General features: G+C 31.3%; 1 long non-coding RNA gene across 1 annotated transcript; it reads left to right on the top strand.

The window, feature by feature from the left end:
* Positions 1-8,732: 8,732 nt before the first annotated feature.
* On the top strand, positions 8,733-12,455 carry LOC139430648 (uncharacterized). Its single transcript, XR_011641038.1, has 5 exons — positions 8,733-9,050; positions 9,112-9,233; positions 9,289-9,414; positions 9,492-9,585; positions 11,797-12,455. It is a non-coding gene; the product is annotated as an uncharacterized lncRNA (long non-coding RNA).
* Positions 12,456-14,377: the final 1,922 nt, after the last annotated feature.

Genomic DNA, 14,377 nt, shown 5'->3' with positions numbered 1-14,377 from the left:
GTTGACTTTGATAAAAGTTGTTGGTACCTACCATTTTTTGTTTTGAAGTTATTTTGATTTTAAGCTTTTTTTGGCAAATTTCACCATGCTCTTTAAAAGCCTATATCTCAGTTAACGTTTATTAAAAAAAACCTCTAAATTGGCACGATTACTCTTCAGATGTTGCCAAATAGATTGTCATTTCTTGTATCAGAGTATCTAGCCATATTCAATGGCTAGAAAGTCGAAAATTTTAAATGAAATACCCCGTATTTTTTTACCCTATCAGAAAGGGAATTTAATTCTCTACAAATTATCTATAAACATTCCTATACCTATTTATTGTAGTTTCCCTGATATTGGGACATTAATCAAAGCATGCACGGAATGCGGGAAAACGTTTGATTTTTTTATTAGAAGGCAATGGAATTTTGACAGTTTTTGGTCCATATTTGTGTTATTGTTGTTGTTACTTACTTTTGATCACGAGTGAAAGTCATTGTATATCATGGCAAATTATTCCAACGCCGATATTTTAAATTTGTTTTATATTCATGGCAATGGCCTCCACGATCTCCAGATTTAACACCATTGGATTTTTATTTGTGGGGTCACTTAAAAAATCAAGTGTACAATTCAGCGATCAACACACGACAAGAGTTGCGTGATATAGTGATGCGTGCACTACGTACTATTGATGGCGACCAACTTCTACGGGCCACAACCGTAGAAGTCGAAAGAAGAGTTGAAAAATGTTTAATGGTGAATGATCAGCATATCGAACAGTTTTAATTTTTTTATAATTTTAAGTTTTTGTTTTTTTATATGTTATTCATTCTAATTTCTGTTATTAAATTGTTGTTTTTCATTGTTTCATTTATTCGTTTTTCTGTTGGTTACTTTTGGTAAATAAAAGCGAGCAAGCTAAATGTTATTCAACCATAGTTAATTGTAGAAATAATACCAATAATAATTTAAATAAATTAAACGATGAACTGTCAAAATGTCTTGGCCTGCTAAAAAAAAACACAAACGGGCTTTGGGATTTTATGTCTGATTTTGATTAATTTTCCAATATCAGAGAAACTACAATAAATAGGTATAGGAATGTTTATAGATAATTTGTAGAGAATTAAATTCCCTTTCCTGATAGGGTAAAGAAATATGGAGTGTTCCATTTAAAATTTTCGACTTTCTCGCAATTGAATATTGAGAAACAATAATTCAATTTTTGACCAGCCTGTATAAGATTCTCTGATACAACAAATGACAATCTATTTGGCAGCATCTGTAGAGTAGTCGTGCCAATGCAGAGCTTTTTTGAATGATCGTTAGCTGAGATATGGGCTTTTAAAGACCATGGTGAAATTTGTCAAAAAAAAACATAAAATCAAAATAACTCGAAAACAAAAAACGCTAGGTACCAACAACTTTTATCAAAGTCAACATATTTTTTTACGTATAATTGAAAGGTGTAATAAAAACTATAGCATTCCATTTAAAATAACGAAGTTGTGGTCTACTTCCGGTAGACCAGAAGGGGTGGCCATCTTGAAAATATTTTAGATCGAAAGTTTAGAATGAACAACCCATGCTACCAAAATTTCAAACCACTACGAATGGTGGAACCTTAAAAAGTTCTAACGACCAGTTACGTGAGACATCCTGTATATAAATCATTTCATTGAAGTAAATTAGAAAAGGTCACTCACAGAACATGTTAAAATCCTTCAGAAAAACAAAAGGGTCGAACCACTACAAGTGAATTTGAAAAACTTAAAACTTAACTTAATGAACAGAGTTTATGTAACTTACTTGAAAAGGACGAAAAACAATACTAACAAAATGTTCAAAGAATGTCAGTTGATCTAAAAGTATAAACGCGAAAGTACAACAGTTAAAGAACGACTGGTCTTAAAAATAAGGAAAAACAAGAATGGGACGCGTGCTATACAGGTGTTTAACAAAGAATAAAAAACCTATCGTTGTGAATAATAGACTTGCGCGCGAAGAAATTAAATGTATTTTATAAAAAATCTAAAATTGTTGATATCCGTTATGTTGTTAATAAGTTTGTTTTCTAAATTACCAGTGTAGATATGAAGTTCCTTGTATAAATCGAAAAGTTTGGATTTTTTAATATTCTTTAGTATTTTTGTACAATTGAGACTGGTTTTATGATTATTTTCTTTTGGGTGTTGGTATATTGCCGAGTTATTACATTTAAGATGTTCCTTAAACCTGGTTTGGATGTTCCTGCTTGTCTGTCCTATATAAAACCGATCACAATCTTCGCATTCGATATCGCTAATTTAGCGAATATTAACTAATATATTTTCCGTCTGTTTTAGATCCGATGAAGAGGGTTAAGGAAGATTTCCAGGAACCTCAAGAAGCCCGTCAAGTTCACCGTTCGCATTCGATCCTGTATACTCCACTTAACTCGGACTTAAAACGGTGTTTGTTATTAGTTAGCATATGACCTAATTTCTTATTGGAAGAGAACGCCGTAGATACGTTAAACTTTTTGAGGTGTTTAGTGATTTTATGCTGTATGGAGGGCGCAAATGGAAGGGAGATTATCTTGTCTCTATTGTTGTGTCGGGGATATACCATTCTGTTAATTAACGATGAGTGAACTCTGTTGTATATGTTTTGCATGTCCCAGAAACTATAACCATTATTTGTTCCGATACTAAGAATTGTTTTAAGTTCTGAAATGTAGTTTGAATCATTGAGTGGTATGGTGTTAAACCGATTAAAGTAGAATCTGAAGACAGCTTCTTTGTGTGACGTTGGATTCAAAGAATTCTTCGGAATTATCGAATCTGTAGATGTTTGTAGGTTTTCTATATATATTAAAAGACAGATGGTCGTTATGATCTCTGGAGATACTGAAGTCGAGGAAGTTAATGCTCTTATTTAGTTCCTTTTCCATAGTGAATTCTAAGTTGTTGATGTTGTTGAAGATGTTGTACAATGCCCTAAGTTTAGCAGCGTTACCCTCATAATCGATAAGTATATCGTCTACGTGGATTTGTCCACGTAGGTAGACTTGTCCAAGATAACAAGACCTGAATTTTTGTCACCAAACGTTATTATGAGGTCATCGTTTTTGACCTTTTCTCTTATGGATTTTATGTTTTTTGTGATCTGTGGACATACAGGTATAGTTTGTGTCAGATTTAGATTCAAAATGGCTTCGTGGTTAGAATCAAAGATATGTTTAATATTGGGATTTTTGGAAAGTTGTGCTTCCATATGAATTGCAAAGTCAACGGACTTTACCTTGTTTGGTGATGCTAATTTATGACTCATGTTTAGGATCTTTAATTCAGAGTTGGAGAAAGCAGTATTACTAAAATTATTAGCTTTATACGATTATTTAAAACTAAAGTGGAGGTGGGCGCATTTGCGTTTAAGCTTGAAATGAACCTTGCATGTTCTTTGGATACGTCACTGGTTAAAATTTAATCAATTGGCTGGCGTGCTTTAGCCTCTCAACGGTTCAGGAAAGATTTCTGTTAGTATGGAAATCTCAACTGTAAATTTTTTACATCTGTTTTAGGGTTCTACGACTTGACTGACTTAATCTCTGTAATCTCTGTTGTCATTTTTCACAACTTCTCTATTTAATACTTCCTCTGACCGAAAATAAGAATCCCATTTAACACACAAATGTAATGGATTTGAAAAAGGGTATTTGAGGTATAAAGTTCTTTGTACATGTAAAATTGTTATGTCATAAAACCCTAAAATAGAAGGTTAAAATTTACAGGAATGGGGTTATGGAGAAATGTGTGTTGGAAATGATTTTATGTTTTTATAGCGTAAATAGTTTGTGTAAAAGGTTTATTTTGCTTGAATAATTTTATTCAATAATAATATTGTCAACTGCAGCAGTTGGTGTGACGAAAAAAAAACGCGTAAATACAGAAAAAAATACATAATATGTATACAGTATGTCCCCGGATCGAGTTACAAAGAGGAAACAAATTTTTATTACTGATTTTTCATACTTATCTCAGCATAAATAATGCGTCGGATATGTTCAAACTACTAAATCGCACGAATTTTATACTCTCACTATAGAAGTTAACTAATTATTCCCACTTTTATGTAAAAATTGGACTTTTTTCTAAATTGAAAAATTTTCAAGTTCAATTTATGATATGTAACCATAAAAGCCATAAAAGTTACAACTTATGTCAGTGAGATTAAGTCTTTTCATGCGATGCTAACCATGAAAGAGAGAATTTATTTAGTACTGTGCTATGGTACTAGTGAATCAATACCCGGTCACAAAAATATTTCATGTTGGGGCTCGCAAACTTATGAAAATATTTTTGGAAACGGGTTCTGTATTATCCATAAAGAAGCAGACAAAGGGACTAAATGAGGAAGACGCTGCTTCTCTAATAGCATTAAATTCCGTTCAAGAAACTCCAAAATTATCACTCCGAAGAAGAGCGTTACAAACTGAAATTAGTAAATCGCACCTCTCCAGAATTTACAAAATTGTACCATTTAGACTACGATTTAGACAGACTTTCGATGCCGGCGATGATGCTAAACGTTTGGATTTCTGTCTTGAGATTGGTAATGAAATATTAAATAACCGAAATTTTCATAAATTTATGATATTTTCGGGTGAAAGCACCTTTTCAATAAATGACATTGTTTCTTCCCAGCATTGTCGTTATTGGAGTGATGTAAATCAAATTACCCTTACATTTCATACAGTCAATGTACTTTCAGCAAGACAGTGCCCAGCTTACCATTCACACATTGTGCCAAATGGTTAAATTTACAATTTCGTCAAAAATGGATCGGATGAAATGGTCCTATTTGATGGCCAGCACGTAGTCCTGATCTTACAATTATGGATTTTTATTTTTGGGGACGATTGAAACAATTTGTTTACAGTGAACCATTACAAGACGATGCAGAACTATTAAAGCTAAGAATAATTAATGCGATAGAATCTCTACCACTGGCGGAAATTCGCAATTCTTATAAAGAATTTAGCACTCGTCTTCAAATGTGTGCCGCATTAGGAGGTGATTTGTTTGAATGAATAGTTGATTTGTTCACTTACAAATAAATAATATTTATTACTTACATAGTGTGTTATTATATAAATTAGCCATATTTTAATTTGATTTGTCTGTTTTTTCAATAACATAAGTTGTAACTTTTATGGTTTCTATGGTTACATATCGTAAATTGAACTTAAAAAATTTTTAATTTAGGAAAATTCTAATTTTTACATAAAAATGGGAATAATTAGTTAACTTCTATAGTTAGAATATAAATTTCGTGCGATTTAGTGGTTTGAACATATCCGACGCATTATTTATGCTGAGATAAGTTTGAAAAAGCAGTAATAACATTTTTTTTCCTCTTTGTAACTCGATCCGGGGACATACTGTACAGGATGTCCCGTTAAGCGTACGGAGCGGCTGTATCTCAATAACGGTAAGGCCTAGAGGTTTGGGAAAAAAATCCTTATAAGCAAAGTGGGCAAGAGAAATAGCTGGAAATTATTTTGAAGTTCGTAATTCGACCGCTAGGGGGCGTAACTGCCATAGAGAAACATAAAATTCCCGCTGTCTCAGAAATTTAGACGATGAGCTATAACGTTGACAACATCATTTAGTAGCTTGGATAATACCGCATCGCTTTTGTTTTGCAATATTTTTCATATCTGTCATAATAAGGGAGAGGGAGGCCAATGCGTTTTCAAATGTTTACATTTTAATATCTCCTGGACCATTCAACCGATTTGAATATTTTTGGTCTTGTTTGAAAGAGCATTTCATGCTCTTTTAAAAGATATTTTCAGTAAGACCGCTTGGTTTAAAACAAATAAGCTAGAGGGCGTTATCTGCAGCGGTTACATATTTGTGATTTTTGAAAAAAAGTTAAATGGAACGGTACTATTTACTTCACAGACCGTTAATCACCATAAAATTTGCTAAATATTAGTGAAATCCGCATCTCGATATCTCCATCCATTCTCGAATTATAAAAGAAAATGTTAAAAATTCCTTCATACTTTATCCAAGCTTAGAACTGCTTCAAAACTATTTTTGAGGCGAGTTGAAAAGCCAACGGATCAATGAAACATCAACAATGATAATAAAACAAAATAAACCGAAACACTTAGAACAACTTAAATTTTTGGCAAAAATAACTCACTAATGTTCGAAATGTCTTACATAAACCTCGATGCATTTATTTAATCTAGTTTCGACGAAAAAAAAGCGCTGCTAAGTCTTTTCCCTGGACACGTTTTTACTGGTATTTAGTGTTTTGTCATATTTTCCCTGGTCATTGGTTTTTCTTGAAAAGTCAGGTCGTTTAGTCTACCCAATAGATAAAGGGGTGAAAGCAATGTGGGTTTTGCTCGAACCAAGAATGCATATTATGCAAGTTTACATCAGCTTGTGGACATATGCTTCATGCATCCATAGCATTTGTGATAAAAGGTTTGGATTTGCCCAAATCATATTTAAAAGTCGATGGTAATAGTTCAGTCTATTATCATAATCGGTATCTGTTAAGGCCTGATGTAAAACAACGTGGTGGAGATATTATTCTCTTGAGAACTCTTGTGGACAATTGTTTACGGAGTTCCCAGATTATGTGGGATCACATTGCGCACCAATATGATTTACGAATTCATAGAGATGTCTGAATGGGCTACACTTTGCCAGTTTTCCGTAATCGCTAAGTCAATCTTAAAAACACTTCTAGAGAAAAATGTCTTTCTTTGTCGTAATTGCATTGCACATTTTTGCCATGCAGTTGCATCGTATCCGAAACATTGAAAATAAATCATCATACGCTCTATCATACGCTTCGGCGTTAGTAAATGACATGTTTACAGTTACCATGGTAATGTGATTTGTTTTTCTCGATGAGGTAACTGGATCAGATTGATGGCACTCGAGTTTTTAACATTTTCTTCTATAACTCGAGAACGGGTGGCGATATCGAGATGCGGTTTTCACTAAAATTTTGCAAATTTGAAGGTGACTAAGGGTCTGTGAAGTAAATAGTATCGTTCCATTTAACTTTTCTTCAAAAATCACAAAAATATGTAATCGCTGCAGATAACGTCCTCTAGCTCATTTGTTTTAAAGCAGACGGTCTTACTGAAAATATCTTTAAAAAGAGTATAAAATGCTCTTTCAAACAACACCGAAAACATTCAAATCGGTTGAATGGTCTAGGAGATAGTAAAATGTAAACATATGAAAACGCATTGGCCTCCCCCTCCCTTATTATGACAGATATGAGAAATATCGCAAAACAAAAGCGATGCGGTATTATCCAAGCTATTAAATGATGTTGTCAAAGTTATAGCTCATCGTCTAAGTTTCTGAGATAGCGGGAATTTTATGTTTCTCAATGGCAGTTACGCCCCCTAGCTGTCGAATTACGAACTTCAAAATAATTTCCAGCTATTTTTCTTGGTCACTTTGCTTATAAGGATTTTTTTCCCAAACCTCTTGGCCTTACCGTTCTAGAGATACAGCCGCTCCGTACGCTTAACGGGACACCTGTATATAATATACAGGTGTCAGATAAAAAACGCCCCAAGCTGTAACTGTGTCATTTACATTCCGATTTTCATGAGCGAGGTATCAAATGAAATGGTTTGAGAAATACTATGATGCATGCTACAAATAAATTTTTTCCAACGCCATCTTTAATTTCAAGCGATTATTAACTTTTGTTTTTCAAATGGCTGCGTATATTTTTCTTCGCGTCATTGGATAGAGTTCGCTTTTCTGAATCCATTGATGTACAATACATCCATTTTAAATGTAATATTAACAGAGAAAAGACACCTGTATATGCAGGTTGTCACACAAGGATGCCGCAAGCTGTAACTTTGTCATTTACATTCCGATTTTCATGAGGGTGGCATCAAATGAAAAGGTGTGATGAATACTATTTTTTCTATGGCACACTACAGTATTGCAGAAGTGACTAAGATAATGTTCGGAAAATGTTTTAATTGTTTTTCTCTGCTAAAATTACAATTAATGTTAATGTATTGTACAGCAATGGGTTCAGAAAAAAAATCTCTATCAATAACGTGAAGAAAAACATACCGAGCAATTTGAAAATCAAAACTTGATAACGCTTGAAATTGAAGCTGGCGTTGGAAAAAGTTTATTTGTAGCATGAATCATAATATTCATCAAACCATTTCATTTGATAACTCGCTCATAAAAATCGGAAGGTAAATGACAGAGTTAAGCTTGCGGCGTTCTTGTGTGACAACCTGTATATACAGGTTAACGTTCTCTGTTAAAATTATATTCAAAATGGATGTATTGTACATCAATGGATTCAGAAAAACAATCTGTATCCAATGACGTGAAGAAAAATATACTCAGCCATTTGAAAAACAAAAGTTAATAATAATAGTTGATGTAGAGCACAAAAAATATAAATGGATGTAAATTGAAATGAATTTGGTGGCAATGGTGTGGTCGAGCAACCGATGTACTTACAAAAAAATCAAAACTAATGATGATAATAATATTGAATAAGTAAAGTAAAAAAGTAAGTGTTTTTCTTTTAAGAAAAGAAGATAATAGAATACAAGGTTCTAGGACGATAACAAAGAAAAATAAAGTAAAATAATGTCCGATGGCGAAACACTCACACAACAGACAAGTTTGAAATCCTTCGGAGATTTCGTGTATTTTCAGTTTAAACGAAAATGAGAAGGTCACCATTTGAAGAAAAAATGGTGAGTTAAAACGCGTTAAAACGTTTAAAAGGGTTTAAATCTTTTTATAAATTCTGTTGAGGTTGGTAATTTTATTTATTTACGGTTGGTATCATTGCTTTGATTTGTGTTGTCGCAAATGGATGACAGTTTTCTTTGTACAGGTTGTTCTACATAATTCAATTTTTCAAACAATTTTTTTTAATCTTCATTTAGAACCTCAAAGAGTATTTACAACTCCAAACACCGGAGAGGAATTCAATTTCTTTAAACCGCGTTTATTATTGTTATTGTAATAATGGATCCAAATTGTGTTGAGGTGAGTACGCTTCTTACTGCGTAATTAATTACGTTAGATTTTATTACGTTTATTTAAAAAGAATTGGCCACTTCCATAATTGAGACGAGTGAATATGAATTGGACGAGAAAGCAGCTACTGCTGAAATGATACAGTTCTTTGCTGATGTACATACATATAATGTATGATAAAGAAATGTTGAGGTAATAATTTATTTCTTTTAAATTATAACTCCATCTAATTATTTATTTTTAAAAGGATTCTGGTTATTTATTGATTAAGAAGGATGCCTGGATAAAGAAGATGACCTCAGCCTTTACATAAATCCGAACAAAAAGGAAGTAAAAAGGATATTTTCAAGCGATCATCCAACGCAACTTGAGAGTAAGATTGCAATATTCCAAGTTTTTATCATCACGTTTAATTATAAATATATTTTATGAATGTTTTTGTTATTTTAGTAGATCAAGTGATGAAACCGTACTACATGTATTTCTGGACATCTCCAATGCAGTGAAGAAAGGATTTTTATTCAGTCTTGTTTATTATCAAGTGGTATGTATTAAATATAATTTTTTTTTAAATTTTTAATTTTCAGTATGCAATTTCTATAATGTTTTCTCGCCTCTAGAATTTTCAAACAAGTAATTTTTTTATATCAATCAATAATTTAAATCAAAAGAGAAATGAAAATCAAAATCTGGTAACTAAAAACTAATACATTCTTAAATAAAAACAAAAAAAAGCAATGCATAAAGTTTATATAAAAATTCTAATCTGCTGGCTTTTTTTCCTTTCCAATTTGTTACTACTGAAGCTAAGCACACAGCACATAACAATTGTTTTGGGAGAAGTTTTTCACTATCAGGCCATTGCACAGCAGTAACATTATACAGGGGTGTTTCGGTGACTGGGGGAACAAATGTAACCACATATAGTAGAGTGAAAAGGATGATAATTCATGTAAAAAAGAATTAGTAAAAGTCCTCAAAGATACAGACTATCAAAGTTAGGAAATTTTAACACGTTTTTCTAAATATCTTAAACATTATTTATGGTAAAGCGTTGAAATTTGGTACAGTGTAACAACTAATATCACAGAAAATCATTAGGCAATTTGTGAGTTGGATCGGTACTCGGGAACAATGCTATACAAGCTGTTCCTAAAGTTTATTCGCTCAGAACTTTTTTATTCTATCATAACCCTACATTTATTTTTGCAGTTTCTAATAGTAAATTTAGTTTAGAAACTTTTATCACTCGTAGAGAATATTGATAAAAACCACGGTTTTCGTATTAAATGCAAAAATGTTAGGCTCCGAATTCAATAACACTAAAAAAAATAAATAAATAAATCTGAATCTGAATTGGCAATGAGAAGTGAAAATCGAACTCAGCTGTCATAACTATTATGTATGCAACATGTCCAAGTGTAGATTTAGATAAATCACATTTTTAATTTCTTTTAGTTGGTTTAATAAAAGAATCCAAAAACAATAAATTAAAAATCAACAAAAAATAAACAAAAAAACGACAACACTAACAAGAATAATAAAAAAAGTACATAAAATAACAAGATAAGTAATAAAAAATACTAAAGGAAATGTTCAAAAACTTAGATTTCTTTTGTTTTAGTGCTACTATTGAAACCGGAACAGAACACTTTTGCATTTAACACAGAAATGGTGATTTTTATCAATATTATCTAAGAGTAATAAACGTTTCTAAACTAAATTTACTATTAGAAACTGCAAAAATAAATGTAGGGTTATGACAGAATAAAAAAGTTCTGGGCAAACAAACTTTAGGAACAGTCTGTATAGCATTGTTCCAGTGGACGGATCCAACTCATAAATTGCTTCACAAATTTTACATGACATTGATTTATACTGTACCAAATTTCAGCGCTTTACTGTAAATAGTGTTTAAGATATTTGGAAAAATGTTGTTACATTCCGAAATTTTTATGTTATGTGTGGGTGACTTGTTTATGTGTAATGGGTTATGAGTTGCATACATTCGGAAACATATTTATTATTTTTATTTACTTTGTTTACATTTTGTTTGTTTATAACATTTTATTATATTCTCTTTCAGCAACATATTCTGAGTATTCCTTTTTTTTTCTTTTTAACTCCTATCACTTTAAAATTCTCCTTTTTGCTTTTGAGAGGGTGTCGTAAATTCATGTTCTATCTTGCGCAGACGTAATTTTTTTTTGATATTTTCGATTTTTGGGTATAAAAGACCGTTCAACTTTCTTCTTGATCTCTCTCTTTCTTACTATATTACCAGAGCAATATGTGCTTTCGAGTGTTAAAGAAATTTTGGTTGGTTCGCCATTTTTGGTTTTGGTGTAAAATTTTGTTTCTAATCCATATTTGTGGGATTCATCACTCGAAATAAAGTTTTGGAAAAGTGTTTTTCTTTTACCAAATTGTACGGAGATTCCGGATTGCAACGTATTTCATTGCATTTTCTTCTGTCCTCTGGTTAAACCTCGAACATCAGAGGTAAGCATTTTTGTAAGGTCTTTATTAATTAGTTTTTGGCATATTCGTTCACCCTTTTATATTTTTCTTTTGATTCTTAAACTAACAATCTACTAAATCTATTTTTCAAAAAAAAATCTAACTACTTTAAAAAAAAATTTTCTAACTACTTAAAAAAAAATTACTAACTACTTAAAAAGAAAAACTATCCTACAAACAAAAATTCTTAAATCTAATATTTCCACGTTTCATTTTTTTAAATTTCTATATCCAGGTTTTTATTGAGGGGAGCAACTTTTGGCATCTCTTATTGGAACAACTTTTTTTGTTGGTATTTTGGAACCATTGTCCAAGGGTATAATTTCCATTACATCCTAAGGATTTTAATTATTTTTTTGGAACAAAACAAAGAATATTACCTTACCTTTCCTGAGTCATCAGAATTTGTTGCTGAGGATTTATTTCGAATCGGGCCGGTGATCAAGACTTGGAGTAAAGGTCAGATAGAACAACATACTATTATTTTGGTCATTGAAGAATTTGTATCTTATATATATTTTTTTTATTTGATTTTCCTTAAGAAAATCTTTAAATTAATTAATCATTGGAACATTAAACCTTTTTAATTTTTTTTTTATAATATCATTTCAATTTTTTTTGTAAATCCTTGTTTGGCGAGTTTTTTTTTAATTCTATTTTTAGCGTTGATGTTTTTTTTTATAATTTTTGATTTCACGTTGAGCTCAACCATACGGAGTCAGACGCGGGTTAATTTTTCATTTTTTTGGTATTTTGATTTAAATTTCCTTTTAGTTTTGACTTTCATTTTTTTTAAAGCTCGCAAACATCAATATAGTTTTTTTTTGTTGTTTGAACCTAAAAGTTTACCGTTTTATAGTTTTGTTATTAGTTTATTTTTTTTACTTACCTGTTATTTACGGGAGTTTTTTTTTTAATAAATTTTGTCTGCAACTCAAAACCTATTTTGTTGAGCGTTTATGTTTTGTTGTGTTAGTTGTTTATATCACCATACTCCATCATCTCATGTCACAGTTCGTGTTGTACGCGGGGTTAACTGTGTGGCGCCATATAAATACCCCTCCCTTCTTCACTGAGCCGGTCGAGGACTCGCGTACATCTCAGGGTGATAAAACTAGTTTTGTCCTTGTTGAAAATTTCGTTATTTTTTTTTTTGTTTTGATTTAAAATCTTTTAACGCATTTGGCGTCATAATGTGTTAAAATTTCCTAACTTTGATAGCCTGTAGCTTTGAAATTTGAAGACTTTTACTAATTTTTTTTACATGAATCGTCATCATTTTCATTCTGGTATATGTGGCTAAATTTATTCCCCGAGTCACCGAAACACCCTGCCTGTATATATGTAACTTCCTCGGAGAACATGATCGTCTCAAAAAGTTGTACCTAATTAAAAATATTAAATTAAAAAACAAGGCTGCGTGAAGCATCTCTTGATTAATAAACTTTCTTTAGCACAACTTTCTCCTTCTACGAATCATCATTAATTGTTTAGTTCATTTTTTCTTTAGACCGATAAAATAACGTTATCATTAACAAAGATGTTAAAAGATGAGCGAAATACATTGAATGAAGTTGATACACAGGAAAAAATCGTGTCGTGTAAAAATTTTAGAGTAGTTGGTAAAAAGAATTAGAGTAAAAATTGTAATATCACATGGTAAAAATAACTCTAATGTACACTATATTTAAAATTAATATAGAGTTCATATATTATTCACTTAATAGAGTAGTTTTTACAGTTCTCTAAAGGAGAGTTCTTTTTTACTTATGTTAGTGAAGTTATGTAATATATAAAACATTAAATTTTACACTAGACGTGTGCTTTTCCTTCGGGTACTTCGTAGGCACCGCACTATTTTGCTCGGGGTTACTCGTCGGTACCACGTGATCAACATGTGGTGTGATACAGCTAAAATTTAACGGTCATCTGCTAAACGAGTCGGAACTCGATAGCGTCTCGAGACCTGATTTACGCGATATAGAAAGAAAAAACGATTATTTTTATTTTAATTATGTTTGCCAAAATAAAACATTCATGATGTGAAATTAGTGGAACTTCCGGAAGATTTTACATACAAGTTCCTTGTGAAGATTGGTAAGTATGTGCAACTTGGTGCAACTATACATATAGGAAACTTATAGAAGACTCATTAGATGCAGTTTTGATGGTGACTCGGTGGAAACTTTAAAATATATACATATGTATATAAACAGAATTTAATTTTTTAAAATTTAAGTTATTACAAGTAAAAATAAAAACAAATATTTTATAATTTTGATTTTTATTACAAACCTAAAACCTTCCTAAAAATATTCTATACTTCCTATTAAAAATTAACACTAATAAGTGAAAGATACACACTATTTAGTGATATTTTGTCACTTAATAGAGTAAAATTAGAACGAATCTTTAATAATTTACAGTGCTAATTTTACACTGATTAGATTAGAAATGTATCTAATTAGAGTCACGACAACATCTAATTAGATTACATATCATACACTGTTGTAGAGTAACGATTTTACACTATTTAATAAACACCATCTTCTCACTATTTAGTGTAAATTTTTAATCTATTCATCTACACTATATAGTGCAAAAAAAATAACTCTAAATAAATTGGACCGATCTGAACCATGTTTTAGAGTTGATTTTTACTCTATATTTTTTCCTGTGTAGTTCCGAGATAATCTTAAGACGGAACGGTAATTTTAATTTTATTTTTTTACTAACAAATCAATTTTAATTGTTTTCATAGATACTGACTATTTCCTATTCTTTCATGGAGAACTCAGATCCAAACTATTCCTCAT

The sequence above is a fragment of the Onthophagus taurus genome, chromosome 7, assembly GCF_036711975.1.
Source record: "Onthophagus taurus isolate NC chromosome 7, IU_Otau_3.0, whole genome shotgun sequence".
In the NCBI taxonomy this organism is placed as follows: Eukaryota; Metazoa; Arthropoda; class Insecta; order Coleoptera; family Scarabaeidae; genus Onthophagus; species Onthophagus taurus.
This window is presented reverse-complemented; position numbering and strand designations above follow the sequence as displayed.